The following is a 13,654-nucleotide window of genomic DNA, read 5'->3' on the forward strand; positions in this document are numbered from 1 at the left end:
CCTTCCCTTGACCTGTTGACTGGGAAAAAAAAAAAGCACAACCTAGAAGTTGAGAGTTGTGTTTTATTTGGTAGACTTTCTGAGGACTTCAAGCCCGGGTGGGGACAGACGCTCAGATCGCTCTGAGGAACTTCTCCCCAGAGGTAAGGGAGGAGCTAGAATACATAGGGGTTTTTGCAACAAAGACCAGGTAGTCAGAACGTCGAAAGATTAGCATCAATGAAAGAAAACCAGACATCTCAAGTTAAAGAATTTAGCATTTTTGTATGTATGAGAAGATGCAAGAGTCTGGGCTCACTGAAATCATTCCTTTGATACGCACCTTTGATATCTAGGGCCAGTATCCTGTGCTTTCCCATCCTGAGTCCCCTCAGGGCTCACTTTGGGCGGAGGAGCTCTAGTGGCTGGATGGTTGCAACACCCTTTGTTTACCGACAGGGCAGGCAACATTTTTCATTCACAGATCTTAACCCATGACCCCTAAGAGATATTCCCTAGGTTTTTGCTTTCCTTTCAGTTCTGTCTATTTACGCCTTTGCCCAGGGTAACTCCCCACTCCTCAACCTCCTTGGAAAAGTCTACCACAGAAAATGTGAGTCACTGGGGAGAGCCTGTATGTCTTCGAACTTAAGGGACTAGAAACCCAGGGTGACCCCATTTAGAAAATAGCACTGAGAGCTTTACGTGCATCAAGTCAATCACAACACCCCTACCAGGTGGGTTCCTTATTGTCCCCATTTTACAGATCTGGAAATGGAGGCACAGAGAGGTCCAGTGACTTGTCCAAGGTCACACAGCTGGTAAGTGATGGAGCTGGGATTTGAATTCCAAGGGTCCAACTCTGAAGTCCTCACCCTTAACCACAGGTTACATTGCTCTGAGGAAATGTAAACGGTGGTTCTCTCAGGAATTAGTGAGGACAGGAATGAGGCTTCTAGAATGTTTGTATCAGAGTCCAGAGGAGGAAGTTCACACAGAGATTTTTGTGTTTGCTGCTAGTCCTTAAATTCTTCCTGATAATGTAATGCCGGTGATCTTTTAAAGCTGGGTGAAGGAGGAGGAGAGCTATAAAGTATTTGATCTGAATGAGAGCCGGACGACATCCACAAAGAAAATTAACCTGGGTTATGTTTACAGGCTACCAGGCAGGCAGGGCATCTTGGACTGTGGCCTGAGGTCATCAGACCATGTGCTCCATCCCTAAAAAGGAGCATGAGGGCAAAGACTAGAGGGACTTTAGGTAACCCTTGGACCCCCTTAATTAACAGATGGGGAAACTGAGGCACACAAAATCAAGTGAAGCGATGACCTCTCGGTGACCTTCCTTACCTTTGCTAACTCAGCTCACGGTGGTGGGCAGAGCTGGGACTTGGGTCTCAGGATTCTTCCTCGGGATGCCCAGCTCAGCCGCCAAACAGGTGTGAGCCCCTGGGCAGGTTACTTAAGGCTGCTCTGAGCCCCGGGGTCCTCATCTGTAACAGGAAAGTCAGAGAACAAACCTCCTAGGGCAGCTGTTGCAGGGGAGGGGGGCGTCAAAGATAAACAGAGCCTGACATTAGTTAAAGGGGTGAAAACAGATTTTACGCAGTGACTACTGACAGTAGGGAAAGAGCTGAGTCCCTTCTGATTTCTGCAGAGGCAACTGGGCGTTTTAAGGAAGAATGAGGGGGTGCGGAGGGGGGAAATGGAGCTCAAGTGAAAAGTTGCAAAGGTTTGGGTCAGGTAAATGGGATGAGACGGGGGTGTCTGGAGGTGGGCAGTCGTACAGGCTGAGATTCTGTCCTCCTACAGATACTGGGAGACAGGACTGGCCTCCCTGGTGATGGCTTTTCAAAGGGATGGTTTTCATTCCGGTCCTTGAGGAAGATACTCCTGGGCTGTAGGAGAAAGAGACATCTCAAAGGGACAGAGGAGGGATTTGTCATGGTGAGCGCTTTCCGGCAACCTCTCTAAGAAACAGAGGACAGGGACCTATGGTTGGGTGTTGGCTGCAAAGGACAGTACATTCTCCGTGCAGCGTGAACTTTCTCAGGCAGGCCTTTCAATGGGAGGCCTGGGGTCATCCTAGGGGCACAGCCTTACTCTGCCAGAAGGCATGGTAGAGTTTGGTCAGCTCTCTTAGTGCAGGGGTTTGCACGAGTCTTTATGCGCTAAGAGTTCTGCAGTTTTGAGCGGCAGCCCGGCTGCCCCTGTTGTGTGTGGTACCCAGGAAGCCAACCACCCCATTTACCGTTCCCCAGCAGCCCGAGTCAGAGACCTGAGGCTCTCGTGTCCTGGAATACAGAAACCTGCTCTCTCTCACACACAAACACACACAAATACACCATCATGGACATACACAATCACTGGAGCAAATGTGTATTCACAGATGGCTGAACATGGTCATGACGCTTACACACAAATACACGTGTTTGTACACACGTACACATATGCGAGGCATAGAAAAGCATCGCAAACACGCACACATCCAGACTCAAGTGTGCAAGCAGGGATGGCTTCATGCAGTCGCACAAGGCGTCACGCTCACAGGGACCCCACTCTCGGTTTAATGATCTACTGTCGTGCTTTTGAAATGCTTCATAATGTTTGAACACACGCACACACACAGGTGTTCTCTATCTCATTCTGCCTTGCTCTTTCCTCCCGTCTTCTCTTCACACTGGAAGTTCCCACAAGTCTCCATCTTCAGCTCTGAAACCTAAGGACTTGGAATGAAAACTGCCGGCTGGAGGGGCTGCCCCTAGATAGCGGTTGAAGTTATGTCTGACGCTGACCTCCAGGTGGCAGCACTAAGCCGAGCCAAGCCTCAGCTCAGGCCGGGAAGGAAGAAGGGCGGGGCAGGCGGAGGAAGTGGGTGACCTGAGAGCCACCAGGCATCTACCCTATTCCAGAAAGTTTGGAGATTTCCCAAAGCAACAGATCTTCCAAGGGTTTATCTCTTCCATTCTTCTGTGCCTATATTTTCATCCAATTCATTTTTTCCTGTTCACTTTTTTTTAATAAAGAGATTTAAAAAAAAATTATTTATTTATTTAGGTTATGTTGGGTCTTCGTTGCTGCACCTGGGCTTTCTTTCGTTGCCTCGAGCGGGGGCTACTCTTCGTTGGGTGCGCGGGCTTTTCATTGCAGTGGCTTCTCTTGGTGCGGAGCACGGGCTGTAGGCACGTGGGCTTCAGTAGTTGTGGCTCGTGGGCTCAGAGGTTGTGGTGCATGGGCTTAGTTGCTCCGCGGCATGTGGGATCTTCCCGGAGCAGGGCTCGAACCCGTGTCTCCTGCATGGCAGACAGATTCTTAACCAGTGCACCACCAGGGAAGTCCTCCCGTTCACTTTTAATATTTTTCTTCTTTTGTTCCTTAAAATTTTCTGATTACAAATTCAACACATTTTATTATAGAAAATCACATGCAAAAGAAAGTAAAAATCATCCATAACTTGACACTTTTTTTTTTAGCCGCGCTGCGAGGCATGCGAGATCTTACTTCCCCGACCAGGGATGGAACCTGTGCCCCCTGCAATGGAAGCACGGAGTCTTAAACACTGGACTGCCAGGGAAGTCCTTGGCATTTTTTTTTAAGGCTGTAAAAGAAAGTGACAGTATCTCCCCTCCCCCAATGACATACTCCTCCAGACATTTTTATCTACTTCAACACAATTTCTTCTGTATACATGTAAACACACATACAAGTGTTTTATTCCACCCCCCCAAATACACTCATATTCTACACACATTCTCCAACTTACTTTTTCACTTAATATGACTTCGTCCTGTTTTCAAGTCATCATGTATAGATAGATCTGCCTCAGCTTTTAAACATTCAGAATCTAATATTCCTAAGTCTGATTTTTGCATAAGTTAGGTATGAAAAGGCCACCTACAAAACGGAGAAAATATTTGCAAACCATATATCTGATGAGGGGTTAGTATCTGAAATATATAAGGAAATCTTACAACTCAACAGCAAAAAAACAAATGGCCTGATTAAAAAGTGGGCAAAGGACCTGAACAGACATTTTTCCAAAGAAGACATACAAATGGCCAACAACTACCTAAAAAGGTGCTCAACATCACTAATCATCAGAGAAATGCAAATCAAAACCACAGTGAGATATTACTTCACACCTGTCAGGATAACTTTTCTCCAAAGGACAAGAGCTAACAAGGGTTAATGAGGGTATGGGCTAAAGGGACTCCTTGTGCACTGTTGGTGAGAATGTAAATTGCTGCAGCCACTATGGAAAATAGTATGGAGGTTCCTCAAATTAAAAGTAGAGGCACCCTATGATCTAGCAAGCCCACTTCTGGGTATATATCCAAAGGAAACGAAATCAGTATTTTGAAGAGATAATTGCCCTTCCACGTTCATTGTAGCATTATTCACAATAGCAAAGATATGGAAACGACCCAAGCATCCATCAGTAGATGAATGGATAAAGAAAATGTAGTATATATACATAGTGAAACATTATTCAGCTATAGAAAGAAAGAAATCCTGCTATCTGTGGCAACATGGATGAATCTGGAGGACGTTATGCTAAGTGACATAAACCAGACACAGAAAGACAAATAATGTATGATCTCACTTATACGTGGGATCTAAAAAGTAGGACTCATAGAAATGAAGAGTAGAGTAGTGGTTGCCAGGAACTGGGGGTGGGGGAAACGGGGAGAGGCTGGTCCAAGCGTACACATTTTCAGTTTTAAGATGAATAGGTTCTGAGGTGTAATGTACAGCATGGTGACTGTAGTGACTAATACTTTATTGTATGCTTGAATCTTGCTAAGAGAGTAGATCTCAAAAAATGGTTACCATGTGAGCTGATGGATGTATTAATTAACTTGATCGTGGTGATCATTTCACAACGTATATGTATATTAAATCATCACGTTGTATGAGAAAAGCACACTGTACCACCTAAATATGTACAATTTTTATCTGTCAATCATAGTTCAATAAAGCTGGGGAAAAATACTTTGGGGTGGTAAGATGTGGCAAAGCCTACTGAGGATGGGGAAGCCTCATTCCCATCAGTCATCCAGGGACACGGAGCTGCACCGCAGTACAGATGTTCAGCCGCACGAGACAAAAATATCCAATGAGCGTGTAGAGCGTCTGCTCAGAATGCTTCGTTGTTAGGACAAGTTCACAGCAGGACATAATTCGTGATGTGCAAGCACTTCGCAACTGATCAGACTAGCTGGATCTTTCAGGTGTGATCTCCCCACTCCCTGCAACCTCTGTAGCGACACTAAGGGAAGGTGTAACTTACTGTTGGAAGATAGGAGAAACCAAATGCTTGACTGAGGGATGTTAGCATCACCGTAACACCTTCTTCTCTTTAGTCTCTTTGCTTCACTTTCTATCAAACAAACCACATGCTCCTAGAGACCTTTGGAAGTGTAATAATCCCTGCTTCAGTGGTGAGAGGAACACAAGCCTTCTTAAAAGGCTCTGCAGTGGTTTTCTTTGCAGACCAGGGACAATGGTGGGAGATGCCACCTTTGCAATGGGTTCCTGGAATTCAGTGGGGCTTGATGGGATCCAGGTGGAGTGGAGCCTAGGAGGAAGTACTTGAAAGGTGGGTGTGCTTGGCATCATGGGAAGCAGAGCTGAAATAGTCAAAGGATAGTACGACCTGAGAGGGCTTTAGCAGAAGTTAATTGGTCACGGGGTACTTAGGACTGATGTAGTGGGGCAGCCTATGGAAGTCTTAATCTGTACAAGTGAAAACACTCTTAATGGACAGAGATGTGATTAGAATCACCACACTAGGGAGCTTTACCCCCTCGTCTGGGCCAGTTCACATACCCGGAGCCCCTTGATTGAAGGGAAGGGTGGGTTCCCTCAAGGAAGGACCCTGCTACACTGCCAAATATGTATATAGTAAATGTTCTAGCCCTCTCCAAAGGGACTGTGCATCGGGGAAAGGAAAAGATCCAGACTTTTGGAAAATACTGGTCCAGGAACAAGGGCCAGAACTGGGACTGGCCTTTCTTAATGGTCCACTGGCAAAAATTTTGTTCCTGTCTCTGCCACGTTGGGTTTTAGTGATTTAGAGATCTTACTTCCCAAGGGAGAAACGCTTCTAACAGGGGACATCACACAAGTGTTCTGGAAGCTGGGGCTGCCACCTAGCCTGTTAGGGTTTCTCACATCACTAAACCAACAGGCAAGAAGGGAGTCACTGTCCTGTAGGGGTGATTAGTTTTGACTCTCAAGGGAGAAGAGGATTGTTATTACACAATGTAGAAGGAAGAGAGCCTCTGGAGCCCAGGGCCTTTTGGCAATGCCTCTTAATATTACATGGTCAATGGTAAAAGTTAGAACAAAACTACAGCAACCCAAGAGAGGCAGAACCACCTTCAAGGATGGTGTGAGTTGCCCCACCAGGTAAAGAACCAGGAGCGTGGAAGTGCTGGCGGAGGGCAAGGAAAACACAGAATGGGTGGTGGAAGGAAAGTTGTTAACACTAGTTATGTCCACGTGGCCAGTTGCAGAAATGAGCACTGTGTAAGTGCTATTCAGTTTTTTCTCCCCCCCCTTTTTTTTTAAAGAAAAAACTCTATACTTCATTTTATTATTTATTGACTGAGTTGCTAAGTGTATCCTGAAGCTTCAACATCCACAAACTAAGTCAGTTTTATCTGTGCTCTGATACTTGACTGATGTAAATGTCTTTTAAGAAATTCCTCAGAGACATCTTTGGTTGGAAATGCATTGTCAGTAAGTTCATACACATCATTTTTTAGATTCTGCATATAAGCAATATCACATGATGTGTGTCTTTCTCTGTCCGACTTACTTCACTTAGTGTGACAATCTCTAGGTCCATCCATGTTGCTGCAAATGGCATTATTTCATTCTTTTTTATGGCTGAATAATATTCCATTGTGTGTGTGTGTGTGTGTGTGTGTGTGTGTGTGTGTGTGTGTGTGTGTGTATATATATATATACCACAGCTTCCTTACCCATTCACCTGTCAGTGGACATTTAGGTTGCTTCCATGTCTTGGCTGCTGTAAATAGTGCAATGAACATTGGGATGCATGTATCTTTTTGAATTATAGTCTTCTTCAGATATATGCCCAGCAGTGGGATGGCTGGATCATGTGGCATCTCTATTTTTAGTTTTTTAAGGAACTTCCATACTGCTTTCCATAGTGACTGCATATGGTTTTGTTTTTGACTTTACTTTTAGTGTTCACCACCACATACACCTTTAAAAATTGTATATAGTCAAATCTGTCAGTATTTTCTGTTAGGGCTTTTTGGTTTCATTTCTTCAGTCATTTTTCAAGTATTACTTAAGCATTTGTAACATGCCAGGTACAGTTTCTAGTCCTGGGAATACAACAGTCATAACAACACCAGGGAGCTTCTTTCTCTCATGAATTGTTCCCACTAATCAGGTTTAGAGGACATTCCTATCTGCAGATCATAAAAACCGTTGCCTGTATTTTCTTCTACTATTTTTATGGTATTCTATTGTTTTATTTTTCATAAATTTATTTATTTATTTATTTTTGGGTGTGTTGGGTCTTTGTTGCTACGCGCGGGCTTTCTCTAGTTGTGGCGAGCAGGGGCTACTCTTCATTGCGGTGCGCAGGCTTCTCATTGCAGTGGCTTCTCTTGTTGCGGAGCACGGGCTCTAGGTGTGTGGGCTTCAGTAGTTGTGGCACGTGGGCTCAGTAGTTGTGGCTCGTGGGCTCTGGAGCGTAGTCTCACTAGTTGTGGCACACGGGCTTAGTTGCTCCGCAGCATGTGGGATCTTCCCGGTCCAGGGCTTGAACCCGTGTCCCCTGCATTGGCAGGTGGATTCTTGACCACTACGCCACCAGGGAAGTCCCTATTGTTTTATTTTTAGATTTTTAGTCCATTTGGAAATTATATTTGTGAATAGTATGAGGTAGGGAACCTAACTTCCAAACGAGAGTTAATTATCTCAACAATTTTGGGGTGAGTCATCCACCCTTTCACCAGGATGTGAAATGATACCTTGTCTGATAGTGAATTCCCACACGTATGTGGTTTTGTTTCAGACTCCTGTGGTTGGCAGCCTTCTCAAACGATTCCCAATGATCCCAGCCTTCTGGAAGTCATGCCCTTATGTCTCCTCCCCAGGAGTATGGGATGGACCTAGTGACTTGCTTCTAATCAGCAGAGCACCATGCAAGCAATGGGACCTCACTTCTGAGATTAGGTTGTAAAAGGCCGTGGCTTCCTCCTCCTGGTACTCTCTTGGTCTCTCTTGCTAACTTTGGTGAAGCCAGCTGCCATGGTGCAAATTGCTTGAGGAACAGCTCACGTGTTACGAAACCGAGCACGTCAGGCTCTGGTCAATAGTCAGAAAGGAGGGCTGCCCTGGTGGCGCAGTGGTTGGGAGTCCGCCTGCCGATGCAGGGGACACGGGTTCATGCCCCGGTCCGGGAGGATCCCACGTGCCGCAGAGTGGCTGGGCCCATGAGCCGTGGCTGCTAAGCCTGCGTGTCCAGAGCCTGTGCTCCGCAACGGGAGAGGCCACAGCAATGAGAGGCCCGCGTATTGCCAAAAAAAAAAAAAAAAAAAAAAAAGTCAGAAAGGAACCGAGGCTCCTATTCCTTCAGTACACGAGACACTGAATCCCTCCAACAATCACTGAGTGAACTTGGCAGCAAATCCTGGCTCAGTCAAACCTTGAGATGACTGTGTCCGCAGCTGACACCTTGACTGTGTCCTTGCCAGAGACCCTGAGCTGGACCGTCCAGCTAAGCCACATCTGGTCTGACCCAGAGACCATGAGATAATGCGTGGTGTTGCTTTAAGCCAGGCACCCTGGCCCTGTTCCCAGCCCTCTGCTCGAAGACGGGGTTCTTCAACCTCTGGGGCAGTCTTAGAGTCTGGCTTTCTACCAGTTCTCTTTCCAATGGTGGCAACACCAGTGGGGTTTGCCTGTGGCCAAGAGACCCCCTGCAACGGCCAGATGAAGTTACCAGGGCCCACGTGACATTCAGTCACATGTTCCTTTCATCTCGTTTGGGATAATGATGCAATCACGCACTTTTCTCTAATTTTTAAGAGAAGCATGTACGTACAGAGACAGCAAGCAAGTGGAATTCCAACCGCAACTCTGAATTATTTTTAAACATAATTTTGAGAAGGCAATTTAGAATGAAGAATTTGCAGACAGGGTGTAATTCCTTCTTTTTAGAGATAAGCTAACTTTACCTGGAGGGACGTGAGGCCCTTGGCATAGCCACTTAAGAAAAAGAGGCAAGAGCTAACAAGAAGGCAGGATGGAAGGAAGGAAGGAAAGAAGGGAGGGAGAGATGAAAGGAGGAAGAAGGAAGAATAATTCCCCTCTTTCTTCCCACCAGAAGAAAGTCCTGATGTTTTGGTATCATGAGGTCTTAGGTTCCATGTAAAGAATTTTCTTGAAGGAACTGATAACGGCCTGCCAAAGGTGAAATGTTAATACTGATGAAGTTGTCACTAGGACTTTTTCTGCTTCTGGGTTAGAAAACATTTTGCATTGAGGGCATTAATGATCTTATCTAGCATATGTAGATTATATCAATAATTTTATTCTGAGTATTTTAGAAGACTTAATGCTGCCCTGGCCTAGATTTAAGTTTTAAAAGAGAAAACAAAAGCGTGTAATGTTTAAATGAGAAAAGTAGATATTGTCATAGAGATAGAGAAAATTAATAGAAGTATAGGAAAATATTATGTGCAACTTTGTGTCGATAATTTGGAAGAGCTGGATGAAATGCCCAATTATCCTGTAAGCTATAATGCACCAAAACCAATTCAAAAAGAAGCAGAAACGCTAATGAGAGAAAAAAAAGATGAGAATCTTTCTGATGTTGGTTTTAATCTGATGCTCAGTTTAATAATATGCACCATTGCCATGGGGGAGGGGTGGGGGGAGAGGGAAGGACTGGGAGTTTGGGATTAGCCGATGTGAACTATTATATATAGGATGGATAAAAAACAAGGCTCTACTGTGTAGCACAGAGAACTGTACTCAATATCCTGTGATAAACCATAACGGAAAAGAATATGAAAAGAATATATATGTATAACTGAGTCACTTTGCTGTACAGCAGAAATTAAACACAACATTGTAAATCAACTATACTTCAACACTTCAATAAAATTTTTAAAAAGTTGGGCTTCCCTGGTGGCGCAGTGGTTGAGAGTCCGCCTGCCGATGCAGGGGACACGGGTTCGTGCCCCGGTCCGGGAAGATCCCACATGCCGCGGAGCGGCTGGGCCCGTGAGCCGTGGCCGCTGAGGCTGCGCATCCGGAGCCTGTGCTCCGCAACGGGAGAGGCCACAACAGTGAGAGGCCCGCGTACCGCCAAAAAAAAAAAAAAAAAAAAGTAAATATGCCACAGAAGCATATTAAGTTAATACTACGCTGCAAAAGACAGACATAGCTCTTACAGGGGCTTCTGCTTTGGACACAGATCCTTGAGAGGTGAATGTAGAGTGTTTTTCAGACACCAAGTCTCCTTTTAAGTTGTAAAATACCAAAAAACAATAACCATAGAAACAAATGGAAAAGCATATTTAATAATTAAACACTTATAAATGTATCAAGTCTAGACAGTTTAACAAGCAAGTTCTTTTAAACTTTTAAAGTCTTTTAAGTTTTTAAGTTCTTTTAAGACAAGTTACCTTTTAGCAACAGATAGTCCTTGTGTTATTTAAATGATCCCAGAGGAAAGGTAAAGATGGAAAGAAAACTTCCTAATTAGTTCAATGCAGCTGCCACATCCCTAAACTGTGGGGAGAAAGCACATAAGCCCCTCTTTATTTATTTTTTTTTTTTTGCGGTACGCGGGCCTCTCACTGTTGCGGCCTCTCCCGTTGCGGAGCACAGGCTCCAGACGCGCAGGCGCAGCGGCCGTGGCTCACGGGCCCACCCGCTCCGCGGCATGTGGGATCTTCCCGGACCGCGGCACGAACCCGCGTCCCCTGCATCGGCAGGCGGACTCTCAACCACTGCGCCACCAGGGAAGCCCCGTAAGTCCCTCTTTAGAAAGAAAACCTAAGATCAGGAAGATGAATGGAGATCGGTCAGCAGCTAAGCAGAAACAGGCTTGCAGGCTAGAGTTTAAAACTAAAGAAAAAGGCTCAAAATGAATGCAGTTTTTCTTTACCTGCTTTACCTAAACTCGAACTCACCTCCCAGAAAAAAATGAATTCCTCTGATGCTAATAAACGTGTTCATTTACTTTTTATTGCTCATATTAAGAATCTTTGAATAATTCAGTTGTTTCAAAGGCTTCTGAAACATTGTTCAGGGTAAATTATATCATTCATGAAAACTGATGATGGTTCAAAAATTATGTCAGAATACATAAATGACGCAACAGCAAGCTTAGTAAATTTCTTAAAGCAGCGTGATATTCAGAGAACATGCTACCTCAATGCATATTGCAGCATTAAGAGAGACAGCCTTCTGTTTCCTTTTTTACTGTAACAGAATTTTAAAATACTTGATATTTGACAGCTTTTTTCCTCCTGAAATCCAAACGTGAAAGCAATGTTTTTTAACTTATCATACTCTTTAACTTTTTCTTTCATGTTCCCAAAATTTGATAAAGCTAACGTAAAAAGAGATCTATAGATTAACCTGACTTACAAATGCTGGTGCAAAATCATCAATAAAATATTGGCAAATCAGATCCAGCAGTGTTTTAAAGGGATATCTGACTGAATAGAATTCAATCCCACAAGGCAGTGATAGTGCCAACTTAGGAAATCAATCAGCACAATAAATTAAAGGAGGGATCCTACCAGTAGGTCCCATAACATTAGAAATCTCTCCATAAGCCATAATCCCTGGTGGGTTTGGGACTCCAAGGGATTGCCCCACCGCTGTGGCTTCCATTGCCAAAGCGAATTGTACCCGGCAAAATAAAACAAGGAAGACTTTATTTAAGATCACTGCAACAGTAGAGAAAGATTAGAACCAAGTTTAAACTCAACTTTCCTGAAACAAAAAGCAGGGTTTTTTTTAAGAGCTTACCAGAGAGGAAGCTCACGGGCTGTCTGTGTTTGCCAACTGGCTTTAGCCAAAGAAGACGTAAACTTTATCTTATCTCATGTCAGGAGGCAGTTTTACAACTTGGAGTGAGGTGCCCACCGTGGTTAGGCACCTACCTCTGTGCAGTAACTGGGAGAGAGAGACACATATTCTTTGCTGATGAGACTTCAAAGGGCTGGAAGCCAGGTCCTTGAGAAAGACAGTTCTGGGTTGTAAAACTGGAAAGGGGCTTTTAAAAATGATGTGATATCTCAAAGGGGCAGAGAAAGAGCTTACAAGTTTTCTAAAGAAAAGGCTCTAAGAAAAGGGACGTCAGAGCCTAGGGTCAAGAAGCTGGTCTAAGGTTTAGTAAATGATGGTTTCTTTCTTCTTTTCTTTTTCCTTTTTTTTTTTTTTAAAGGGAATGCTATTTATTTATTTATTTTTGGCTGTGTTGGGTCTTCGTTTCTGTGCGAGGGCTTTCTTTAGTTGCGGTGAGCGGGGGCCACTCTTCATCGCGGTGCGCGGGCTTCTCACTATCGCGGCCTCTCTTGTTGCGGAGCACAAGCTCCAGATGTGCAGGCTCAGTAGTTGTGGCTCACGGGCCTAGTTGCTCTGCGGCATGTGGCATCTTCCCAGACCAGGACTTGAACCCATGTCCCCTGCATTGGCAGGCGGATTCTCAACCACTGCGCCACCAGGGAAGCCCTTCTTCTTCCTTTTTCTTTGCACGGCATGTGGGATCTTAGTTTCCCAACCAGGGATGGAACCCTCGCCCCCTGCAGTGGAAGCACAGAGTTTTAACCACTGGACAGCCAGGGAAGTCCCAAACGATGGTTTCTTTCTTTCTTTTTTTTTTTTTAATATTTATTTATTTTGGTTGCGCCAGGTCTTAGTTACAGCAGGCGGGCTCCTCAGTTGTGGCATGCATGTGGGATCTAGTTCCCTGACCAGGGATCGAAGCCGGGCCCCCTGCATTGGGAGTGCGGAGTCTTATCCACTGCGCCACCAGGGAGGTCCCTGATGGTTTCTTTTTAATTGGTCTGATTAAAAAAAATAAAAGTTGGGGGCTTCCAACTTCCAACATGGGAAGCCTGTGGCCCTGGGCCTGGTCACGGGGAGCTGGCTCGTTTCCTGTCCTGGGAATCTCCCACGTCACCAATCACCACTGGCAGGCACCTGCCCAGGTTTCAGGGGTGCCCAGGTCTGCATCCCAAGTTCCTAGCTTCAAACGCACAGATCTTGGGGGTCAGCGTTCGAGCCTGCCTTTCTCTGGGCTACGGTTATTCCAGACCTTTCCATTGCTCCCTCTCCACTGTATAATTTAATTCTTTTGAATTAATAGCTTTGAATGAGACAGAGGAAGTGGTCAGCTTGTGCCTTGAGAGATTAGGACAGAGGTCGCTTAGACACAGGGCTGACTCACACCACAAGGGTCCCAAGGAGATAAGGGGTTGGGGCTTGGGGGTGACTTGGGGAGTCAAGTGGATCTAGGCTGCATGAGACCATCAGGTCCTGGACTGTCCCTTCTCCACAATCAAGGTAATGAACATACCCCTCACCCCATCCTGATGGAAGGACTGCCAGGTCTCCTCAAGGTACCCCAAGGTGGCAGGGGCTCGGGTTGGGGGCTGTGGCTGAC

Source organism: Lagenorhynchus albirostris, chromosome 11 (genome assembly GCF_949774975.1).
Source record: "Lagenorhynchus albirostris chromosome 11, mLagAlb1.1, whole genome shotgun sequence".
Taxonomy (NCBI): domain Eukaryota; kingdom Metazoa; phylum Chordata; class Mammalia; order Artiodactyla; family Delphinidae; genus Lagenorhynchus; species Lagenorhynchus albirostris.